Here is a 24,795-nt window from a genome sequence, read left to right as displayed (position 1 = left end):
GATGTCCAGCAGTCCATCCTCCTCCAGGGAGTGCAGTAAGTCATAGTACTTGATTGTAATTATGACTCGGAGATCACACCAGAGACGTTCAATCCTATGAATGAGAATACAGTTTTAAACTGTGTGTATGGAACAATAGGCTTTAATATTGTTTGTCCAGCAGATGGTGAGGGAGAGGCCATGTTATAGCTTTTCCATATCTTGATACATGGGTGGAAATGATCTAATCTGCTTCTTGTTTGAAGAACGGACACAAAATTGTCTGATTGTATAGCGCAAAAAAATGGGAATTGGTTGTAAATTAAAAGTGTGGGAGACAATTTACTATGTTTATTTTAGTAAATTCAAATTTGTCCTAAAATAAAAGGAAAACAAAGAGTTTTACTGTGCAACTTTCCTTTAAAATGTGTATAAATGTGTTATTGTGTCTGCTCTGAACTATGTTTTGTCTGTTTTATTTGTCTTTTACAATAGCGAAAAACATAACTCATATATTTCTATATTCTCGTGGATCTGACCATTTTCTCATGACCTACAGATGTATTACAATTTACATCATCCACTAATTCGTATTGAGTAGAGAGTCTGGTATTCGACCACTAGAGGGCAGCAAGTCTGTGTTGTATGTCGTCTATGTATGAAGCAAAGTGCCGACTCACTGTCAGAGACCTGTAGCAAAACAATAAAACATGAGGCATCTTCACACTACTGTTTATTTGTTTAACTCCTTTTATTGTGTCTCCTACAAACACAGCGGATCACGAGCAGGTAATAATATACCAAATGTTGTTTATTGCCTGATAACCTTCTAACTTCTGAACCCAGTGAGAGAAATATATTTTTGATATGTTGGTGTATTTGAATTTTAAATCAGAATTGCTTATAAAAAAAACAGCACATTAAAATATAGCTTTAATAAGAACATGGCCTAAATGAAAGAAAGTATTTGCAATCGGCATCAACTCATCTATCTGCAGATATCTCCTGCCACGTGTTAATCACAGGGAGGTTCAGCCTTTTCTTGTGGGGCCCAACAGAAGTTGGTGTAGAGTAGACCTCATTATCCCCTCTGGGTGATACTTCCGCCACACAGCACGGACATGCAGCGTATTCCTGGTGTAAGAAAACAGGAATCCAGACAGTTTATTAGGTAGGCTACACCTCGATAAAACAAATGCAGTCTACTGTTTAATAATGTACCTACAAATCCTGTCTTCATGATTGGTATAAGATTTTAGAGCTTCAACTTCATGATCATTTTTGGAAGAATGTACTTTGTGGGGCTGTATTGCAAAAATACTTTTGACTGCATTAAACTCAACAAGCAACGTTTTTCTTTTTTTCTCTGCAAATTAGTGGGCATTACCTTTGAGAAGAGAGTCTTGTATTATGGGAATGTTTGTAGTTTTTTTTTTTACATAAGTTTAGCTTAACTCAAAAACATACCAGCCAAGCCACACAATGGTAAGATTAATGTGTTATATTACAACATTATGTGTATATTAAAACACTGTCAGTCTTATTATGACAAACAAGGCTTCTATGATGCTAATTCACTTGTGAATTTGGCAATTATATCTTGTGTAAACATAAAAACAGCAGATACAATGTGCTAGCTTAAGCCTCTTTTTGAGCTAACGTTAGCTGATCATTAGCATCACGTGATTCGGTCACATAGCGTTCTGTTAGCAAGCATTGAGTGATTACGTCAAAAGTGTATTTTTTACCTAATGTTCAGGAGCATGTGGCTTCATCTCACAGGGTCGACGTGAGCACATTACTTGGACATATTGGATTTAAATATTGTAAAAGACATATAAACTGTATTTTTTAATTTACTGCATTATTAGAGCTAGCTAACCCTCAACAATTAATTCAGATGTCTTCATTATTGTTGGTGAGCTAGTGTTTATTTAGTTATTACTTGTGTTCATTGTGATATAGCTGTTTTATCTTGTTTTATTTCAAAGTGTTTGATGTCTTTAAAACATTCACACATCTGCAGCACAATAACGAAAATATCGACAATTGTGAACGCAGCCGGAACTCATCCATCAAAGTGCTCTTATTTTGAAAGCTTCACCGGAAAGACATAGTTTTTAAAAAATAAAATAAAATCTGGCTGGTCAGCAATTTTCAACAGTTGTTCTTTTAAATACATTTAAACACAAAATGTCTAATTCAGATCATATCTATACGATTGAGGGATTTTCTCCACGTGGCTCTCAACATGGCGACAGCTGAGGCTAGGAGCTAACAGTGCTAACAGTGCTAGCAGTGAGGGCACACACACACACACACATACACTGAGACGTAAACAAAGCACAGAAGAACTCGGATGACAACACACAAAGAGGGAGCGCGACTTCATTCTCTACTATATATCTTTACATAGAAAATAGTTGTTTGCTGCTATATCAATGCTCCGAATTTCACATTTGGACCCCTTAAAAATCGGCCTATAATTCTTTTAGATAATCAAGTCAGTGTTTTGTCTTTAAAAATATAAAAAATGGGTTCCTACAGACCACGGTGACATCTTTAGATTGCTTGTTTTATTGACCAACACTCTCGAATCTAAAGATAAAACATGACACAAACCTTCACAATTGAATTACTGGAACAAGGGAATGTTTTGCATTGTTGCTTGATAGAGATACTTTGAAGGTTAATCAATTATAATAATAGTTGCAGAATATCATCCTGTCATCAACTAATTGATTAATTGAACAATTACTTCAGTCCACAACCCAAAGATGTAGATGTATAACAGAGAAAAGCAAATCTTGACAAATTCTTTATTTAAATTGTTGTCAGTTAATTGTCTTTTTAATATCATAAACCAATCAATGAATCAACTTATCGTTTCAGCATCAAATCATGACAAATGATCATGTTGATCATTACTGCCCTGTATTTAGATTAAATCTAACTAGAAATGAAGGACGAAAATGAAAATGGCCGACTTCTGGTACGGTTTAGAGCATGGTCCCAAGAGAGTTATTGTTAAGTGTATATGTGGTACATACGCCTATCAAATATTGTATATCTATGTTGAACGTACTGCGAGGGCTGCTTTGTTGAATTTAGTTGAATTTACCCCTACGAAGTTAATGGGTCCTTTTCTTTTGAACACAAAGAGATACAAACAAGCTTTTGATGTATTGTGATGAAATTGAACTTTTAATGATCCACAGAGAATTTCGTAAAAATCGAAGCCAGCGTTTAGAAAGATTTGAGGAAAAAATTGTTTTTTATCAAAATTCAAAATGGTGGAAATTCTAAGTAGGCGGACTTTAGTGCGACCACGTACTTTTTTGTAGAGCAGACACAACCGGACATGTGTGCCAAATTTCAGGTCAATTGGTGATAGAGGGGCAAAAACGGTGGGCTTTCACAACTCACAGGTTGTCAAAAAAAACACGTTTTTTTAGGGGGCGCTATCTGACTTCCTGTACGGTTTAGAGCATGGTCCCAAGAGAGTTATTTCTAAGTTTACATGTGTTACATATTCCTAGCAAGTTTCATACATGTAGGTCAACCGTAGCGCTGGGGCTGCTTAATTGAATATTTGTAGGGGGCGCTATCGAGCCGAAGTTCCAGTTTTGAGTCATTCAAGTCATATCAGGCAACTACATCTTTGCCTTTAAATGTGTGTGCCAAGTTTAGTTACGTTTCGAGCATGCTCAGTCCCTCAAAAGTACCTTCGTTGTTGACCGCGAAGGATGGGGCGCCACGGCAACAGCGTTACACAAAAAATCAAAAGCTTTAGGGGCTGACATCATGAAAGTCTTATGTTTGTCTAGAATTAATTGGAAGTTGATCTGATTGACCGACTAAGAGAAGCAAGCCAAAGTATAGAAATATTTACTTCATGTTGCCATTAAGTGGCGCTATGACTCAAATTAAAAATTAGACTTCACATGTCTTCAGGCCTGGAGGCTGATCAAACATGTGAAACCTGGAAAGGATCTTATCATGTGGAGTCGAGTTACATCGGTTTATTCGGTCATGGCGAAGGATCGAACTTCTGCGATGGACCGACGCTACGCCGTTCAACGGATCCTTACAATCTTCAAGGTGATGCATTACCAATGTCTTAAGTCTCTTCCGACGTATTTTGAGAGGGATCTGAATAATCTGTGAGGAGCACGGTGTACAAGTAGAAAACATGTAACTTCCTGTTGCCTCTAGGATGAAAATTGATCATATGGATGTCTTCAGGGTCAAGAGGTCATGACATCTGAGAAATCTGGAGCAGGTTACATTATGTACGACCGAGTTAAAGCAACTTCCATTTTCATGGAAAATGGTGTCTCTTTGCCGCTGCTCTGCGCTCACATAGTTCGATATTTTGAAAATCCTTTGATAACTTTTCCCTGCAAAGGTCTCAACATCATATTGCCCGAATGTGAAATCAATCGTGTCTAATCTGTAGGAGGAGTTCGTCAGAATACAACGCCTGAAAACAAGGAAAAGGCCAAAATTGAGCGGTTCACTGCAGCGCCCTCTAGTGTTTGAATATTCTGAAACAATTTGGGTACGTTAAGGGACACGATGTTGACATATGCTACAAAGTTTGTGAAGATAGGCCAAGTAATTAGGAAGTTATGTGTATTGACATATTGAGCCACGCCCCTAAGAGGTTAATTGGTTAATAACTTCTGAACGCAATGAGATATCAACAAAGTGGGAGATATCATTTGATCACATTGAGCCAATGATGATCCACAGAAAATTTCGTAAGAAACGGACCCAGCGTTTAGGAGGAATGGGCAAAAATGTGTTTTTTACAAAATTCAAAATGGCGGAAAATCTAATTAGGCGCATTTTAATTTCATGGATGAGTTTTTTGGAGAGCAGTCCCACCCGGACATGTGTGTAAAATTTCAAGTCAATCGGCTATAGTTGGCAAAAAGCGTAGCCTTTCTGCCTAAAGGGGGCGCTATAGAGACATTTTCTCAGACTTTTGGTCGACACCCAAATTATATTAAAATTTTCGCCGAGTCTGATGGGTGTGTAAAGTTTGAAGAATGTAGGTTTATCCCAAGCACCTCTTTTCCCTGCGCATAGGTCGGGAATAATAATACTTAGCATTTCAATAGGTCCTCGATCTGACTACGTCAGTACTCGGGCCCTAATAATAATAATAATACTTTGCATTTCAATAGGTCCTCGATCTGACTACGTCAGTACTCGGGCCCTAATTAAAGCTGCGAGCAGCTGTGACTGGGCCCTCGCTTCAAGCACGTCGGGGACGCCGGCGGGTCGCCGACTCTCCCGGCCTCGAACATCCGCCTGGCAGGCGAACGTTCTCGGACGGACGAGCCGGCGACCCTTTGGCTTTTGTCTTTGTCAGACTTTTGGTCGACACCCAAATTATATTAAAATTTTCGCCGAGTCTGATGGGTGTGCAAAGTTTGAAGAATGTAGGTTTATCCCAAGCACCTCTTTTCCCTGCGCATAGGTCGGGAATAATAATACTTAGCATTTCCTCGATCTGACTACGTCAGTACTCGGGCCCTAAATATTGTCTCTTATACGTACATTTCTGCTAAACTCACCTACTACATTCAGTGTTATTCCTTAATATAGGCTCATAATACATTCAGTGTTACTACTTTTATATAATTGTGTACATTCAGTGTTAATCCTTTGGCTTGACCTTTAACCTGTAAACACATTGTAATACATGCTAGCTACCACTAGGGACGCTATTTAAACATACCGTAAAAGTCGGGTTACAAGCCGCTTCTACATTCGGTGGGTGTCCCCGCTGTAGCAAGCTAGCGCTGCTGCCAGCTAACGCTGCTGCTAGTGTATAGCATGCCACATATGAATATATGTGAATGCATACAAATGTCACAAATGAAATGACAAAAATTACTATATGAACATGTTTATTGAACTTTAACAAAATTGCAAAGTGTAAATGTAAAACAAATCTTTTTTGGGGCATTTAGTCCGGTGCTTCTTTAATGTGTCTTGTCCATATATTAAAGCAATAATGATAACAAATAAAAAACCAGATGTGCAGTCCATTGATCTGTAGCTGTTGTGATGCTTTATTGTATGAAAAGCAAGGGTACCCTCTGCAGCCGTAACAGAAATGTCTGTTTTACTCACAAAAAAGTCTGTCACTTTACTGGATGAGCTCTCTCCTCTTGCTGCAGTTTTGTGTTTTGCAGAGTGCACGTGAGCTTCCAAATCGCTGCCACCTTTATTTGCCACTGACACGTAAGTGCCTGCTCTGCATGTCATGCACTCAGCTTCCGAAGCATTACGGCCGAGGCGAAAACATGGGTATTTTTTTCTCAGTTCGTCCGTGAACTTACATTTAGGTTTCGGCAGATGTCATGTGCTGTTGTAAACAATGCAACTAGTGGAGGTGGCAAGGTGCTCAGTGATGCCAGATTGGAAATGGCCAAGTATCGTACCAAAGGCTCAAAATGGTCGTATTTGGAGGATAATTATCGTGCATCTGGCAACACTGAGATCGGTCGACCAATGACAGTCAGAGCTCGCGCAAGAAGGTGGAACATAAGGGAGATACCATTTCCAAAACTTGTAAGGGCGTAATAACTAGTTTGTGAAAGACCCAGAGGAACACAAATATCCAACGAGGCAAAATCCCCGGACGTTTTTGGAATCCCTGCCGGACGCATTTTTTAGGTCTCGAAAAGAGGACATGTCCGGGAAAAAGAGGACGTCTGGTCACCCTATGATAACAAGTGTAATAACAATACAGTCTATAGTCCAAAAAATACATAACGATTATCTTTTTTTAATTGTCCATAAACTCCACATCCATCTCACCAATATTCACAAAACAAATCAAAGTTGGCCAAAGTGACTAATAGTTATTCAAACCACTTTTCACACCAAAAAAACATTTGCATCTATTCTATTTATTAACTTTCATCACCCAATAACACATACTGTATTCTGTAAATGTAATAGGCCTCACTCTTAAATGAAGCTTTATGACAAAACTATTAATCAACATGTTTTCTGTGGTTGCACATCAGATATAATTAATTTACCGGATTTACTCAAAGTCAGACTTCAGCTTCATGTATTTGGTGTCTTTAAAGAAGGCGCTTTCTTCTGGAAGTGGAAATAAATGTCTGTGGATTTAACAAAGGTTGAAATGGATAATCTCCATATAATGTGTCAAGATGCAGAGTTTAAGAGATGAACGCATCCCACGAATGTGTTTATATGTAACGGGATACATTTAATAAAATGTCTTAATGACGTGAAAATCAATCACCACAGTAAACAGACTCTGTATGAAATAAGATGTAAAGTTAAACTGCTTGATATTCACACAGAATATGTACAGTTATTCTCTTCAATGAATAAAATCATTACAATGAACAAAAAGAGTGATTAGTTCACTTTCATTTCATAGCTCTCATAGCTCTTCATTTCATAGCTTTCATTTCCGCTATCGACTATGGAATAAATAACTATTATTTCTGCTTTATACTTGTTGTGGAAGTCCCAAACATGTCGCAACATCAAGCACCCTCGAGTTTGGGTTCATAACATCATCCGTAGCCGCACACAGCTCGGTGAATTTCACCGACTCCTTCAGGAACTGCGTCTGGCTTATCTCCGTAAAAACAGTTACCGTTTCCTTCATCCACCATGGAAATAACTAGTTCTGCTTTATACTTGTTGTGTAAATTCCACATACGTCGGTACATCAAACTCCATGGTGCCTGGGTTCATAATATTACCCGTAGTCCCACAACAGCGTCTGAATGACTACCAGCGCTACTTCTGGAGGAGCAGCAACGGTTTGATTCAGCAACGGCAAGACGGAGGTGATGACGGGCGGAGCTTCTCAACGCTGATTCTCAACGCTGATTGGCTGACGCAACTATGACTCAGGCGTTTTTGTCGCAAGAGTTGGGATATTTCAACTCGTGCGACTTCGCCCAGCGTCCTTCGCTCAGTTCGCCCCGCGTCAAACGGTCTGTTCGCGTCGCCCGGCGGAAATGTCGTGCCTTCGCAGCCTGTTGCGTCCGTGCATTGATTTTGCATGTAATCTGGTCGCGTGACAAAATCGTGTCGCGGTCGGTGTGAACACAGCATAAGTCAGAGGCCCGGTGGATCGAGCCCTGGCTCCTCTATTCCATTTGATGTGTCCATTTGATTATTTTTATAAAAATAACTTTTTGAGACTATTTTGCCTGTGATTTGGCAAACGGAGATTTGTGAGCTGTTGCAGACACATGAATAATAAATGAATAAGTGAATAAACGTTTCCTTCCAGCTTGATATCAGTTTCTTACCGGTCACTCCCCTGCACATCCCTTCACACTTCATATTTAAATACACATGTCACTTTAACATACACTTTACATTACTGTTATGTTTGTTTGAGCACTTTATCTTACACTTAATTTAACATCTATTGCACTGGTGTTGTCGTTGATTGTCTTGTCTAATGTCTAATGTTATGCCCCTTCCGTCAAGAAAAAATCCTCGTTTGTGTAAACATACCTGGCAAATAAATGTTTCTGATTCTGATTTTTCTTGTCGCCAATTAAATACTTTATTTTAGCTGATTAAATGTACCTCCCCCTCCCCAAATAAAAAAAACCCAACAACAACAACCAGTTTAACCGAGGCTACCGTCGCCAAGGACTTTGAGTCATGAGTAGAAAGAAGTTCTTCTTTCCTTCCTTCCTTGAAAGCCACAGCTTCTTCAGGGGCTTGCAGGCATCTGAGATCTCACTGGCTCCTAGAGGATCACCAGAGAAAAGGACAAAAAAAGATGGATTTCACTTTTGTGTGTCATGGGAGTTTCCACAGCAGAGGTTTCAAAAAGGAGCCATGACAAACGGATCCCCTACCTTTCTGTGGACTCAGCGTGGTCTCAGGAGCCATCTCAGCCTGTGAGGGTTAAACGAGGAGGTGTAGATCATCGTGGTTTTATTCAGGTAGCAGAAGGTTAGTTTGGGGGAATTACGACATTAACGCGACATCAAATGTACATTCGCCCAAACACACAGGCGGTAGATTAGTCTGTAAAGAGCGGGAAACATTATTACTGCCGTTTACCTGAGAACTGATTCTTTCTCGGAGTGGACTTCAGTCGACAGCAAACATCGTCACTCCGCTTTCATTTAATTTAACTGGGACTGGTAAAATACAAAATGTTTTAAATGAAGAGCAGAGTTCAAGTTTATGCCATTGACTTGTGTGTTGAAAGGAAAAATTAATGAGTGGTGAGCTCATATTTCATGAGCTAATTACAGTAAATCGAATTACTGTATACATCAGTTAAACATAATTAAATACAAGTATAATCCTGATGGATTATCTGAAGGAAACAAAGGCTTGTTTTTGTTCTGTATTTGTGCTCATCCTTTTTCTTTTTTTAGGACAGTGTAAGAAAGTAGTGACAAGTCATCCGACATCTTCCTGACACTAGTGTTGTTTTCGTTAGGATGGGTTTAGACAGTTTGGTTATTAAAAAAAACTGTGACCAAGATGTGCGCTCAACTGGATATTTGGCAGTTGCAAAATAGACTGTTGTGGACAGACTTTGGAATGGAGTTATTGTTTGTAAAGCACACAAATACACCTCTTGCATCCACTTCAAAATAGTTTATAAAGACAAATGAATGCTTCTGAATTTGAACATTTAGACAAGCGTCAGTGTCACAGAAAAAATGGTGGTCTTATGAAACACAAGCAGTGTAAACTCCCACAGTTTCTCAATGAGCTCCATAAAGCCACATCAGCAGTCTTTACTGACCCTTGTCCCTGAGCAAAATATTATCCTTTCTATAAAGTGCCTCCACTACTTTCACTCACAGTACATATGTTATAAATATTGAAATACTGGTAAAGATACTGCTTAGGATACTGAGTATCCTGCAGCTTCGGTCTGTCTAAAACCTGACATGGAGGCCAACCTGCTGAACCTGCACCCTCCTCTTCCGGGTAAGCTACATATTTAAAAGCTGCTCTTTAATTGCATACTTCCAAGTCTTTTGATAGACAGAACCAACATGCCAATTCGCAACAAGCCATATTTGGTGCGGTGGATATACGTAAGAAGGAGGGTTTCAAGTGTGCTCCACAGAACCAACATGCCAATTCACCACGGGCTATAGTTGGTGCGGTGGACGTACGTGAGAAGGAGGGTTTCAAGTCTGCACGACTTTCCCCTCAGGATTTCCCACAAACTCCAATGGGTTATAAGGACTATCACATCTCCTGGCTAAATGCCAAACAAAGCGAGATGTTAAAGAGAATTGCCAAAGCTGATATCGAAAAGTGGAATCTCATCCAACGAGTTCACGAAGAGGAAGTGAAATATAGCGGCCTGGAGAGAAGTCTAGCGCGCAATGTGGACAAAGACCTGGAAATTGCCAAGCCCAAGAAACAATTGAAGGAAGCTGAGCGCCAAAAGCCTGCAAAACCGAAGCAGAGTCACCAAGCTAAATTAGAGCTTCTTCGCCTTAAAGCAATAGAGAGGGAAGAAGAATTGGCCTCTGCAGACCTGAACTGGCATTGTCGCGTCCTTCTTGAAGAGACGCAGAAAAGTCATCAGGAGGAAGTAAAGCTACTTCTCGCCATAGCGAGTGAATCAGAATGGGCAACTAGCTCGACTCAAATCCAAACACTCACTGAGAGGCTGGGGAATAACCAGTCTGAAATAGAGCAGCTGAAAGGCAAAGCCAAAGTGAGTGAATCAGAATGGGCAACTCAAGAACACAGCCTGAGGACTCAGGTCAAAATGCTGGAAGAGACACTGTGGGGTTATCAGTCCGAAATAGAGCAGCTGAAAATCAAAGCCAAAGCGAGTGAATCAGAATGGGCAACTCAAGAACACATCCTGAGGACTCAGGTTGAAACGCTGAAAGAGACACTGTGTGGTAATCAGTCTGAAATAGAGCAGCTGAAAGGCAAAGGCAAAGCGAGTAAATCAGAATTGGAAACTCAACTCCAAGCGCTGAAAGAGACACTGAGGGGTAATCACTTTGAATTAGAGCAGCTGAAAGGCAAAGCCAAAGCGAGTGAATCAAAATGGGCAACTCAACTCCAAACGCTGAAAGAGACACTGTGGGGTAATCACTCTGAATTAGAGCAGCTGAAAGACAAAGCCAAAGCGAGTGAATCAAAATGGGCAACTCAACTCCAAACGCTGAAAGAGACACTGTGGGGTAATCAGTCTGAATTAGAGCAGCTGAAAGGCAAAGCCAAAGAGAGTGAATCAGAATGGGCAACTCAACTCCAAACGCTGAAAGAGACACTGTGGGGTAATCAGTCTGAATTAGAGCAGCTGAAAGGCAACGCCAAAGAGAGTGAATCAGAATGGGCAACTCGAGAACACATCCTGAGGACTCAGGTTGAAACGCTAAAAGAGACACTGTGTGGTAATCAGTCTGAAATAGAGCAGCTGAAAATCAAAGCCAAAGAGAGTGAATCAGAATGGGCAACTCAAGAACACATCCTGAGGGCTCAGGTTCAAACGCTGGAAGAGACACTGAGGGGTAATCACTCTGAAATAGAGCAGCTGAAAGGCAAAGCCAAAGAGAGTGAATCAGAATGGGCAACTCAAGAACACATCCTGAGGACTCGGGTTCAAACGCTGGAAGAGACACTGAGGGGTAAGGAGTCTGAAATCCATAATCTAACCGAAGAGAACAAGGACCTCGCAGACGTCTGCCTTGCGCAGAAGAAGAAAATCAGAGGTCTATTTGGAAAGAAGATCGTGGATACACGGCCCGCCACTGAATTGCGATACTCAATATCTGCCTTTACGTTGTATGTGCTCGGCCAATTATATTATGCTTTCTTATAATTTACCATTCTTTATCCATGTAATATTGCTTTTGCCTGTATTCTTCTCAACATGTCACTTTGTGGTTTCCTGTATTGTTGTGCTGGTGCCTCATCTTTTTTGGCATTGTCAGTTCTCCAAAATGTTATGGAAAAATGTCCCACAATGTATTAGCAATGTTTTGTACAAAGATGTGGAGTTGACACGAGTGCGAACAGTTTCCGCCAGTTACCTGCAACCGACGTACCAGAAGTAAACCCACGTGTTTTTTGATTATGTGGGAGGAAACCTGAGTACCAGGAGTAAACCCACGTGAACACAGGGAGAATGTTGAAACTCCACACAGAGAGAAGGGTGGAGGTGTCTCTGTGAGGCTGCAGTGTTAAATCACTGCAGCCACTGTGCTGGCCTTGATTGGTTCCAGCTGTTTGCAGCACACCTGCCTGAATAGACTGACCTGGGTAATTGGACCGTGCCATGCTACCTCAGCCAGAGGGGTGTCTTCAGCAGCTAGGCTATTCTGCACCACTAGAGAGAGAGGTCTTCTCTCCCCTTTCAATTGACATGGACTCACCGACTGCTATATACCATGCTTGGGATATGGCTCGGGAGTGTCTCCTGCTTACTGGGAGACCTCATTATGTCTGTCTTGAATTCTAGTTTGTTGTTATTTATCACTTTGTTAAGCTTTTGTTCCCCATCTTAACCTGTACATATCATTGGGGCAACAAAATCTTAACCAACTGACAAATAACAACAAACTACAATTCAAAACATACATAATGAGTGTCTCCTGCTTTCACAGAGACCTCATTATGTCTGTCTTGATTTCTGGTTTGTTGTTATTTATCACTTTGCTAAGCTTTTGTTCCCCATCTTAACCTGTACATATCATTGGGGAAACAAAATCTTAACAAAGTGACAAATAACAACAAACTAGAATACAAGACAGACATAATGAGGTCTCCGTGATAGAAAGAGACACTCCCGAGCCATCGCCCACTGCATGGTATGTAGCAGTCGGTGAGTCCATGTTAATTGAATGGGGAGAGGAGACCGCTCTCCCTAGTGGCGCAGAACAGCCTGGCTGCTGAGGACACCCCTCTGGTTGAGGTAGTATGGCACGGTTCAATTACCCAGGCCAGTCTATTCAGGCAGGTGTGGGGCAGACAGCTGGAACCAATCAAGGACAGTAGAGTGGCTGCAGTGATTTAACACTGCAGCCTCACAGAGACACCTCCACCCTTGTCTCTGAGTGGAGTTTCAACATTCTCCCTGTGTTCGCGTGGGTTTACTCCTGGTACTCAGGTTTCCTCCCACATAATCAAAAAACACTATGGACTACTACTGATGGGTCTACTACAGGTCCTCCCCTTGAATGAATAATAACAAAAATTAAAAGTAAATCTATGTTTCCTTCTCTCTTAAATATATAGAGTATTAATACAATTGTATGACATGACCTCCAAAAATGTACACACTAATTTCCAATTAGTCCTATTCATGATGGGTGTACTCCTGGTGACCAGGTTTCCCCTCAAATGAATGAATAAAAAATCAAATCAAATCAAGTCTATGTTCCCTTCTCTCTTATTAAATATATAGAGTATTAATACACTTGTATGACATGATGGTGACTTCAAAGAAGAAGTACTGGAATCTGTTTAAGTTGTGATTTTCATAAAATGATCAATGTTATAAAATAAGTATTTTAGGTTAACGACAGGAGCTCGTTCTGTAATCAATGATATTCGACAGTAAGAAACATAGGACAGGACCTTCATTACTGACGCGTTTATGGATATCTTTTATATTCACATTATTTACCGGTTTTATAATTGAATCATTAACAGAGTTGTAAACTAATTGAACATGTTTTCTTTGTGAATGTGAACCACTGGATACACGAAGCTAATAATAATTAGTATTAATATGATAGAGACCTGTCAATCACAGTAATCCCCGCCCCTAAAGCATACTCTGCATTATGGTCTGTTTGACTCTAAATGGACCATAATTTACTAAATGAACTTCATGCTGTATTGAAGAAGACTTAAAACTAGAGATTGAGACATTGGACAATCCCAATGTCCCCTAAACCCTCAAACCCTGAACCCTCAGGGACTCACTGACGTCAGCTGCTAAGTGGTTGAGTGTGAGAGTCTGTGAGGGCTTGATGGTGTAAATATGAATGGGACAGCACTTTGCTGCAACACATCACATGACTACATAACCAAATATTGTGTACAATTGTGTATTTATTTTATACTTTTTATTCACTGATTTGAACGTCTTCCTCACGAGATGAGAAGTCATTTTAAATGATCTGTTTACTCGTGTTGTCAAAACGAAATGTTTGATGAATGTAAATAAATATTATAAATATAATTTCTGCTTGCATTCCTCTGATTAAATGTATTTTATCAAAGTAGTTGACTGAATGCGTTCAAATGAATCCCATGCAGCGAGAGCCTTTCACCGAGACAGAGTACAGCTTTATTAAAGTCAAACTGCAGGCATGTCTGAACTCTTCAAACTCAACTTTAGAATGAAAAGGGACAGAATCAATATGCTCAAATAAAAAGACAGTCATGTACAAAAAGAGTGTCGTCTCAACAGTCACACACATTTAGAAGCAGAACTGTACAGGCAAAAAAAGAAGAAGTATGCCACTATTTACAAGTTCTTCAACAATATGCAGTATGCTGTAACACAGGAACAAGTAATCAACGTGGTATTTTGTGTTCATCCACATTTTAATCAAAGCAACACCAAGAGAGATAGATATGACCCCAGTTAGAGTTACTGTAAGTAAAATACAGTCATCCAGGGAAAAAAAAAAACAGGCGATGTTTTTGTGTATCGACATGCCTGGAAAGTGATCCCTTGCCCTTTCTCGCCAAGTGAGTAAAGAGAAGTCTATGTGGTAAACATGCAGCTACAGACAGAATGTGGTTAGCCTAGCTTAGCATAAAGGGAGAAACAGCAGCCTGGTTCCATCTCAGGTCTGAAAACAGCGCTGAAGCTCACTTATCAACACGTTGTGTCTAGTTTGTTTCATCTGGACACAAACAGAAATGTAAAAAGTTCACTTGGTGGTTTCAGCCTGAACTCACCACAGTTCTGATCCCATCCATTTGTACCATCACATCACAACTGGGTCTTTTTGGGGTAAAATCAGATTTGCATTCAGCAAAGAACGACCATCTTTGTACAAGAAAATAATTATTTCTACACAACAGGAACACCAGACAATATGATATACAATACTAAACTTAAAAGCAGAGATTCAGTTACAAGTTACTAAAGTCCTCAGGCTGTTTAAAGCTGTTAGAGTAAGTTACTGTAATACATTTCACGTCTCCACCACTAATGTCATTCATTACATGCAAATAAAACAGTTTTTATCTTTTTGAAATCTCAACAAGACTTCTTTTCCCGTTCCAAAAATAACCACACAAATCAACTGAATGTTGAATCCAAACGGAGCAGATTTACTTTTAGAAAACTGCAAACATTTCCTTCACAATGCAAATTAAAAACATATAAAACAAATAAACTATTTACATTATTTACACAATTGGATTTTTTAAACTGTAAAAATACACAAACCAAATTGTCCATTTACTTGCACACGTCCATCAGGAAGTCACTGTGCATCGTGCCACAGCTGGTAGCAGTTCTTTTTGGAGTTGGAGCAGAGAGGAACATTACACTTCCTGTAAATCACGGAAGTCTTCACCCTGGGCATTCCAGCATCAAGGCACCTCTTGCAATGCTTCCTAACCTGTGTTTCCTCGCTGCCGATATACACGGGCATGCAAGTGGTGGAGGGTGGGGCAAACTCCAGCATCTCCTTGGCCAACTGCTCCCTGAAGGCCTTGTGGGTGAAGGGCTTGGTCTGGGTGGGGTCCTGCCTCAACGTGAACAGCTGTGCAAGAGATAACTGTTCACGGTGCCGATGTCCACAAAGTGTGCGCCAAACAGCATCCCGTCGTGCGCATATTTATGTATACGATATCAGACAGCAGGCCTAGGTAAAAAATACACGGCCCGCCACTGAATTGCGATACTCAATATCTGCCTTTACGTTGTATGTGCTCGGCCAATTATATTATGCTTTCTTATAATTTACCATTCTTTATCCATGTAATATTGCTTTTGCCTGCATTCTTCTCAACATGTCACTTTGTGGTTTCCTGTATTGTTGTGCTGGTGCCTCATCTTTTTTGGCATTGTCAGTTCTCCAAAATGTTATGGAAAAATGTCCCACAATGTATTAGCAATGTTTTGTACAAAGATGTTGTATTATTTAATGAACATGTTATATTTGGATTTGTTAGCTATGACAGAAAATTTGAGGAAAAGACATATTATGAATGTATTAATCATCTTTGCTAAATTTTATATTCACAAATGTAAATTTACAAACCAAAAACCTATTTTTTTGTGTTTTTTGCAAAGAATTTGAATTATGTATAATAACTCTGAAAGGCTGTTCCAAAAAAAAAAAGGCCATGAGAACTGTAGTTCATGCGTTGCCAGTAATATATGTTTGTAATTACACAATCGTGCTTAGTTTCCTCTTTTTTATTTAATTGTATGCCTCGTCTTTTTTTTCTTCCTCTCTGCAGTTGCCCCTGACTTGTTGGATTAACGATGTATTTTGCCATTTGCTACTGTCAATTAATGAAATTGTACTTGTGCAAATTATTGAATAAATGCTTAATAAAAGAAGAAGAAGAAGAAAACAGTTTAACGGTGAAAGCTCATTTTTATGCCTCCACGACTGTCATGGCCGGAGGCGTCCGGTCTATTCTCGTGAACACAGTATCTCCAGAACGCCTCGGGGGGGATTCTTCAAATTTGGCCCAAATGTCCCCCTGGACTGAACATTATTTTCCACCCATGTCTCTACACATCTTGGATAGTCTTTGTATAACTGCAGTAACTCTGGCTGCCCAGCAGATGTCGCCATTTTGACTTGTAAAACAGTAAATAAGTTCCAGCACGACTGCTTCATGGTGATTTGAGGCTTTATTTCTTCCACCAACAACAAACTCTTGGTCTTCGTCCGCTCTCGTGCAGCTGGAGAGGCGCTGGGCGACGTGTTCGAGGTGTCCAGCATCAGACGAGAGGACTACGCCTTCCACAAGGGAAAGTCTGAGTAGGAGGACATTCTGCAGAGCAACGACCTGCCGTCCACCATGACACCTTGAGGACATCAGGCCCCTGCAGCGTTCCTCATCCTGGCCGCGGGGCTCGACAAGGTGCTCGCATATTGTCAGACTGAGCTGTTATTTATCTGTAAGTGTGAACAATAGAACCTGGACTGCCTGTGACTAACTTTTTTTTCTTTATTTCCGACGCAGCTTTAATTTAGAGGAAGATTATATATATATATATATATATATATATATATATATATATATATATATATATATATATATATATATATATATATATACATATATATCAGGGGTGTCAAAGCGTTTTTCACCGAGGGCCACAAACAGAAAAATATATGAAAGTCTGGGCTACTCAGGTAAGGTATATGGCCAAATGAATCAAATGAGGTCAATTATGTATATATATATATATATATATATATATATACATATATATATATATATATATATGTATATATATATATATATATATATATATATATATGTATGTATATATATGTATGTATATATGTATATGTATATATGTATACATGTATACATATATATATGTATATATATGTATACATAGCGAGTCTGTGATGAGTCACAAGAGGACCACCAGTGGGGATCCTGTTCTCTAAAAGGTTTGCCCCGGAGACTCTAGAAGTGGAGCAGGTGGTGGAGGGCAGGCTGCTGGTGGTGAGGGCAAAACTTGAGCTTTGTCTTTGTAAATGTGTATGCGCCTGTCTCTGGGCCTTTTTTTTGAAGGTTTTAAGCAGTGTTTTAAGCCAAGTAAATGTGGAGGATTTTTTATTTTTGGGAGGGAATTTTAACTGTAGGAACGATGAGGCAGTTCTTCATTCGCAAGTTTTTCATTTCCTGCAGGTTTCACTGACCATGCTCTGGTTCTGTGCAACCTTTTTATCCCCAACGTAAAGCGCATACTGGCATTTTAACATGTCTCTCTTAGAAGATGCACATTTTAAGGAGGTTTTTATTTATTTTTGGAACGGTTTTAGAGAAACAAAGCAGGAGTTTAGCTCATTGAAACAGTGGTAGAGATAGGTAGAGATAAAGCAGCTCTGCCAGCAGTACACTCTCAATGTCACACGGGACACTACCATGAAGGTCTATGAAGGATCTGGAGACTGAAATCGTGGCGTTGCAGAATTTGGCAGAATCCACTGGAAATCAAGATCATATTGAAGATCTCAAGTCTAAAAAGTCTGCTCTTGCAGATCTGCTGGGCACTAAGGCTCAGGGAGTGCTGGCCAGGTCCCGCTTCATGGATGCAGCTTGTTCAGTTGCTTCCGAAAAAAGGAGACCTGCAGGAAATGAAGAACTGGCGTTCGGTGTACCTTCTCTGCTCTGACTACAAGATCCTGTCTAAAGCACTGGCCAACCGGCTGAGGGAGGTGATGGACAGGGTCGTCCACAAGGACCAGACATACTGCGTGCCGGGTAGGAGTATACTGGACTATGTGTCCTTAATTCGTGATTTTTTTTTGGACAGCTCTGGTTCTTTGGGTATTAAAACTGGTCTCATTTCGTTAGATCAGGAAAAGGCTTTTGACCGGGTTGAGCACCTTTACCTCTGGAAGACTCTAGAGAGTTTTGGCCTCAGTCCAGGTCTCATAGCTATGATTAAGGTGCTGTACCAGGGCATTGAGAGTGTGCTGGAAATTAATGGAGGCCTCAGTGCCCCCTTTTAGAGTGCATAGAGGGGCAGTGGGCAGCCCTGTGGGGCACCCGGGGGGCAGTTGGGGGTTGGGTGTCTTGCTCAGGGACACACGTGAGCTATGGGGGGACTGGGGATCGAGCCGGCTACCTTGTGGTTGCGGGACAACCACTCATCCCCCTGAGCTACAGCCGCCCCAAATATATATAATATATAATATATTATACTATATATAACATATGCGCTGGCTATTGAACCATTGTTGTGTAGTATCAGAGTGGAGATTGAAGGTCAGGGCTTAAAGGCCTCACACATAAACTACAGGCCATCCCCACTGATTCTTTCTGGGATAAACTGCACTGGGTCCCTCAGAGCGTACTCTTTCTACCTAAAGAGGCTCATGCATATTGACAGTAGAGCAACCACGTTCAGGTTCCAGTTTTTACAGAGGTATCTCACAGGGCCAACGGATGTGGTATGGAGGGAGGTGACAGACTGCATTTTAAGGGTGGCAGCTGGGCTGGGACTGGACACTGCACTTTTTCGAATGGATTTGAACCTTTTTAAGTTTAGTGGATTACCTCCCTTTTACCAGTCACTTTTTAAAGGCATGGAACTGTTTTGTGTGGAAGAGAACAGGACCCACTGGCTGCTTCAGGAACCGCTGGTGTATGGAGCCAGGTTGGACATCCAGGACGGCACAACACCGGGTCTGACCAGCATGCTGTGCTCCTCCAGAACCACCACCCTGAGGCGACTGCTGGATGTAGTGCCTGGACTGGGAGACGCATCTGCAGTGGCTACAATCCATCCGACAGAGCACGAGAATCCTGAGTAGATGTGCGGGGAGACTGACGGAGGACGAGGTCGAGATGCTGCAGGAGTACGAGAGGGGAGAGCAGATCGCAACTTTTTGGACCTCCACATGGTGGAAGGGAGAACAATCTACACGAAAATGTAGTGCTCAATAGGAACAGACTGGACCGGAGAGCCGACACTGTGTGGAGGGAAACGCTGAACCTGGGCATTGGTGTGAAACCAGTTTGGAGGTGTTTTGCACAAACCTCCCATAAAGAAGAGAACTGGAGATTTACAGTGGAGGATCCTACACGGGGCTATAGCCGTGAACGGTTTTGTTTCTGTTATCAATCCTAGCATTGGTAAAAATTGCCCATTCTGTGAAGAGGTAGAGACCGTGTTCCACTGTTTTTATTATTGTAAGAGGCTCTGTAACCTTTTAAACGCACTGCGGGAGGTTTTTAAAAGGTTTGGGGAGACTTGGTCCAGGACCACCTTCATTTTAGGAGTCGGCTACAAAAAAGTGAACGCCTCCAAGTGGAAGCTGTTGAACCACCTGGTTGGAGAGGCAAAACTGCCTGTTTATACGAGCAGAAAAAACAGTAGAGGACAGAGCAGGGCAGGAAGATCTTCCTCTCTTCATCTCAAGAGCCAAGGCTCGAATCTGGGTTGAGTTTAGGTTTTTTAGCAGTATGAACAACATACAAGACTTTATTGAAAAATGGTGTTACGATAAGATATTATTATTACGCTCCTTTTTAATTAAATGTGAGGAGCAACTGTTGTGTATATCTTTTTTTTGTGGTTTTGTTTGATTTTTTTAAGTGTGTCATAACTACGATGTTCTTTATGCTCATATTGTAAAATAAAGGTTTTCTAAAAATCAAATCTCTCTTGCTCTGCTGTTCAGCAGTAGCTTTTTAATACATACAGTGTGCATATTAATCAGAGCTATCTGAATTCAGAAAAACTGTCCAGCCTTTAGGAAACAAGAAGGGAAGCGTTGTTGTCTGTCTGGCGAGACATTTCATTTTAAGAAGTGTCATTTTCATCGTCCCCGGATGGATTTAAAAAACTAAATTGAATGTGAAAAAATGTTTGCTAAGATCGTAACTACATCTTGATTTCAGGAGATAAAACGTACAATGCAATTTTGTCACATTTCCATTAAACTAATGTTAAAGTAACTCCAACCCTGCTTGCCTTTGTGGACCGGCTTGCTCGGTTAAGACCGTTATACAATGCAGTGCAAGACGTTGTTGCATATGTCTGCTCAAACATCATGGCTTGATAAATACAAAAATATTCTTTCATTACAGACTAGTCAGATAACAGCATTATTTGGGTCCTCAGGACACGTTTTCAAGCTAGCGTGCTGACCTTCCATGACTTTTAGGCTGATCAATTGGATTAATTGAGCCGCTAAATGAAATGTATTTTATGTGGAAATAACTGTACTAGCTGGTTTAAACTCGAAATTACCTGAACCGTAGTATAATAATAAATAAAAGCAGTCAGCCGACAGTACTACCTGGGTGTAATCGTGAATCTCTTTGATACCACTGGCGACTTTCCAAACCCTCTTGGCGGCTTTTTGTCAAAAGCGACTAGCGACAAATCTAGCAACTTTTTCTGGTGCTATGACATGAAAGCACGTTTTGCTCTGCAGTTAATGTCCTCAGTCTCACAGAAGCCTCGCACAGCACTCCAGCTGCAGTCGGAGCAGATTCGCACTCCGCGTGCAGACTAAATATGAATCGCGTGTGTGCAAAGCCGCCGCTGATCACGCCCTGGTTTACAGAGGGATGTGAATGTTTCTTCAGTCGCACTCAAATAAATCACCTCAGGCACTAGCCCAATCTCAATCTCCACCCTTACTGACTCACGGACTTTGAGGCGCGCTCCCGCGAAGTCCTTGAGGGAGACATTTGGACCCCTTTATGATCCCTTTCCGTAAGTCAGCATGAGATGATGACTTTGCCAATGGGAATTACCCACAGTTCATAGCAATGTGACATTAAATCATACAGATCAAATCATACAGATTACGTAGTTCCCGATGGAAGCATGAAGACGAAAAAACTAAACAGCCCGATACAATACACTACAACATAACATAAAAACACATGAAATCAGAGGAATGTAAGCAGAAAAAAAAAATATATATAGTTGTTTTACATTCATCATACATTTCGTTTTGACAAAACGAGTAAATAGATAACTGGTAGGAGACCCCGGGGAAGACCGAGGACACGCTGGAGGGATTATATCTCCCGGCTGGCCTTGGAACGCCTCGGGATCCCCCAGAATGAGCTGGAAAGTGTTGCAGGTGAGAGAGAAGCCTGGGTCGGCCTGCTGGACCTGCTGCCACCGCGACCCGACCCCGGATAAGCGGCTGATAATGGATGGATGGATGGAGTAAATAGATCATTTAAAATGACTCGGTGAATGCAAAGTATAAAATAAATACACAACTGTACACAATATTTTTTTATGTAGTCACGTGATATGTTGCAACAAAGTGCTGTTCCATTCATATTTACACCAATTCAAGCCCTCACAGCAGCTGAAGTCAGTAAGTCCCTGAGGGTTCAGGGTTTGAGGGTTTAGGGAGATTGGGCCACTTAATCATCTCGTCCACCATGCGTGTGTCCCTCTGTGACATCAGCTAAACATCTAGCATCATGTCTCAGTCTAAACTGTACGCTCAAAAATACAGAAAGGAGTGGGAATCAAACCCTGAATTCAAAGGCTGGCTGAAGCCTTTTATTGGAGATGATACACGGCCATACGACCTGTATTGTGAGGCCGATTTCTTTGTGATTTTTTTTTTTATATATATATATATATAAACACATGACAACTAAAAAACATACTCAAAAGGCAAAGCCTTATAACAGTTCCACCCAAAGCAAGCTGCCATTCATGAGTCAAAAAATTGCAATATATACATATATATTACAATTATGCAAATAGGCGATGACGTCATTTAGCGACTTCTAGCGACTTACAGCCAATACTTTCTTTGCTGAGGAGTTGGCAACATTGACCACTGGCAACTTTCTCCATTGTTTTTTGATCCATTCCTTTCCATTTTCAGGTTGGGCTGACATATTTTTTCTTCTGCCTCTTTCTCCTGTGTCCTAGTCTTGTTCTTCAGCTTGAACTTAACTTTGCAATCTTCTGCTTCATCTTATCTGTGCGGTTATCTGGTCCTCGCTCAATATTGTAAACGGTACCCAGAGGCACTGTCCCACTGTCTTGAGAATATACCTCTAATTAGAAACAATAAAATGAATGCCAATTTGTATTATTATTTATTTTAGGTGAATAGCAACAATATTGAATAGGTTGTATGTTCTCTGGTCAACCTGTGACACTGATTGTGTCACAGGTTGACTATGAAGAGAGGACCCAAATGCTGACAATTGTGCAAAGTAATGTATTTCTTGAGAAGGGGAGGGGTATCAACAGGAACGTAAACAGGGATCTAAACAGACGAACGGACACTGGGGCAGGAGACAAACGGGGTTTGAATACACAGGGAATGTGAAGGTGATTAGATACCGGAGGAAACAATCAGGGACAGGGCAGACAATCACATATACAGCAGACTTAAGTATAATAAAAGGGACCAGGTTTTCTCTTCATGGGATCAAATAACATAGAACTATAAATTATATTTGTTAGAGGGATAACTTTTGACCATAACTATCTAACGTCTCTAACGTCTACATTTTGCTCTCTATACTGAATGTGAAGAACACTGTAAACCCAGAAAATATAGTTTTTTGTCCATTTTGTGGTGGGGAATTTCAAGATGGTAAAGAATATCTTGTCAAGTTTAAAATCCCCAACTTCACCACCTCTGGCATCCAGGTAAGGAATAGGAGCACTGAAGGGAGTGTTTGTTATGCCAGTAATGTAATTTGTAAGAGAGGCTGAATTATATTGGATAGAGGTCTCAAAGTTTCTTTGTCATGCTGCAGGTGTCACTGTGGTATTTGTGTAAATGTACATGTGCAATGACCGATGCAACCACAGTGAGGCCCTATTGTCAAAGTAATGTGCACAGTGGTGTGGCACGAGAAACCATCAACTTTTCCTGTAATGTTCTGATACCTGTAATAAGCCCTGAAGGAAGAAAGACAATCCAAAACAGTAATGTTCCAGCTCTCTCTGCTCCAGTAAAAAAAAGACAGAGAATTGATGGTGAATAACCTGCCTTTAGAACACATTGTGGGATGCAGCACCAATTTCTGAGCTTTCTGAGGGAACATTAAGTAGAAGATACTGGCTAGACCTGATCTCCTGGGTAGTTAAGTTTCTGTGCTGATTGATGTATGGTGAGTCAGATAATGACTGTCACTCTGCTCCACAACTTCCTGTAATTTTCCAATCTAAATGTATTTATAAAGCCCTTTTTAAAAACAACAAAAGTTGACCAAACTGCTGTACGAACGTAAAACTATAAGAACAACTAACACCATGAACACAGACCCTATTATCTCCCAGTACCATACTGGATTCCAAACAACGTATTGCTGGTTTGGACTTCAATTATCAGCCTCCCACAAAATCCTATAGCAATAAATATGTTTTGTTTTTAAACCAACAATACTTTGGACGTGGTCATATCAAAAGGACTTTATTACTACACCCTGTGTCATGGATGTTTCTATTTCCGATCACTGTTGCATATTGTTTGATGAGTCCGCTTTCCTGTACAAGAAAGGAGTTCTCGAACAGTCATAAAACGTACTGTTGATGATATTACAGTTGAAACCTTTATAAATACTGTAAACAAGGCATCGGGGATCTTTGAGTTGAACAACTTCAACTCAAAGATAAATAAACAAAAAACGACAACATTGCAACCATTAAAAGTCAAATATAGAATTAAAAAAGCCCACTGAAAAGATTAGTGGTTTTCAGGCACACTGTATTTCTTCTGTAAAATAATTAACCATAATAACAATGGTAAAGTGTTTTTTACTATTAATTAACTTATTAAACCTCATCTTAAACCCCATCAGAGATGCTCTCCACTGAAAATTGTGAGCAGTTTGCCAAATTCTTCAATAACAAATATATTGACGTCACACAGAACAATGTCTCAAGATCTGAAAAGGAGCCCTCCCTCTAGATCCTCCAGGAATATGACATCACTTTGACCCTGTAGACGTTAAAATAACTTGTGTCCTTCACCTGTTGCTTAGTACAAACATGAGGTGGGGAGCGGTACCGTTCTTAAACAGCACTGCATCAGGTAATACAAATTGAGAACCATTTATTGCCACGTATGTTTTCACATCCAAGGAATTTGTCATGGCGGATGGTGC

This window comes from Taurulus bubalis (assembly GCF_910589615.1).
Source record: "Taurulus bubalis genome assembly, chromosome: 7".
NCBI lineage: Eukaryota > Metazoa > Chordata > Actinopteri > Perciformes > Cottidae > Taurulus > Taurulus bubalis.
Note: the sequence above shows the minus strand (reverse complement) of the source record.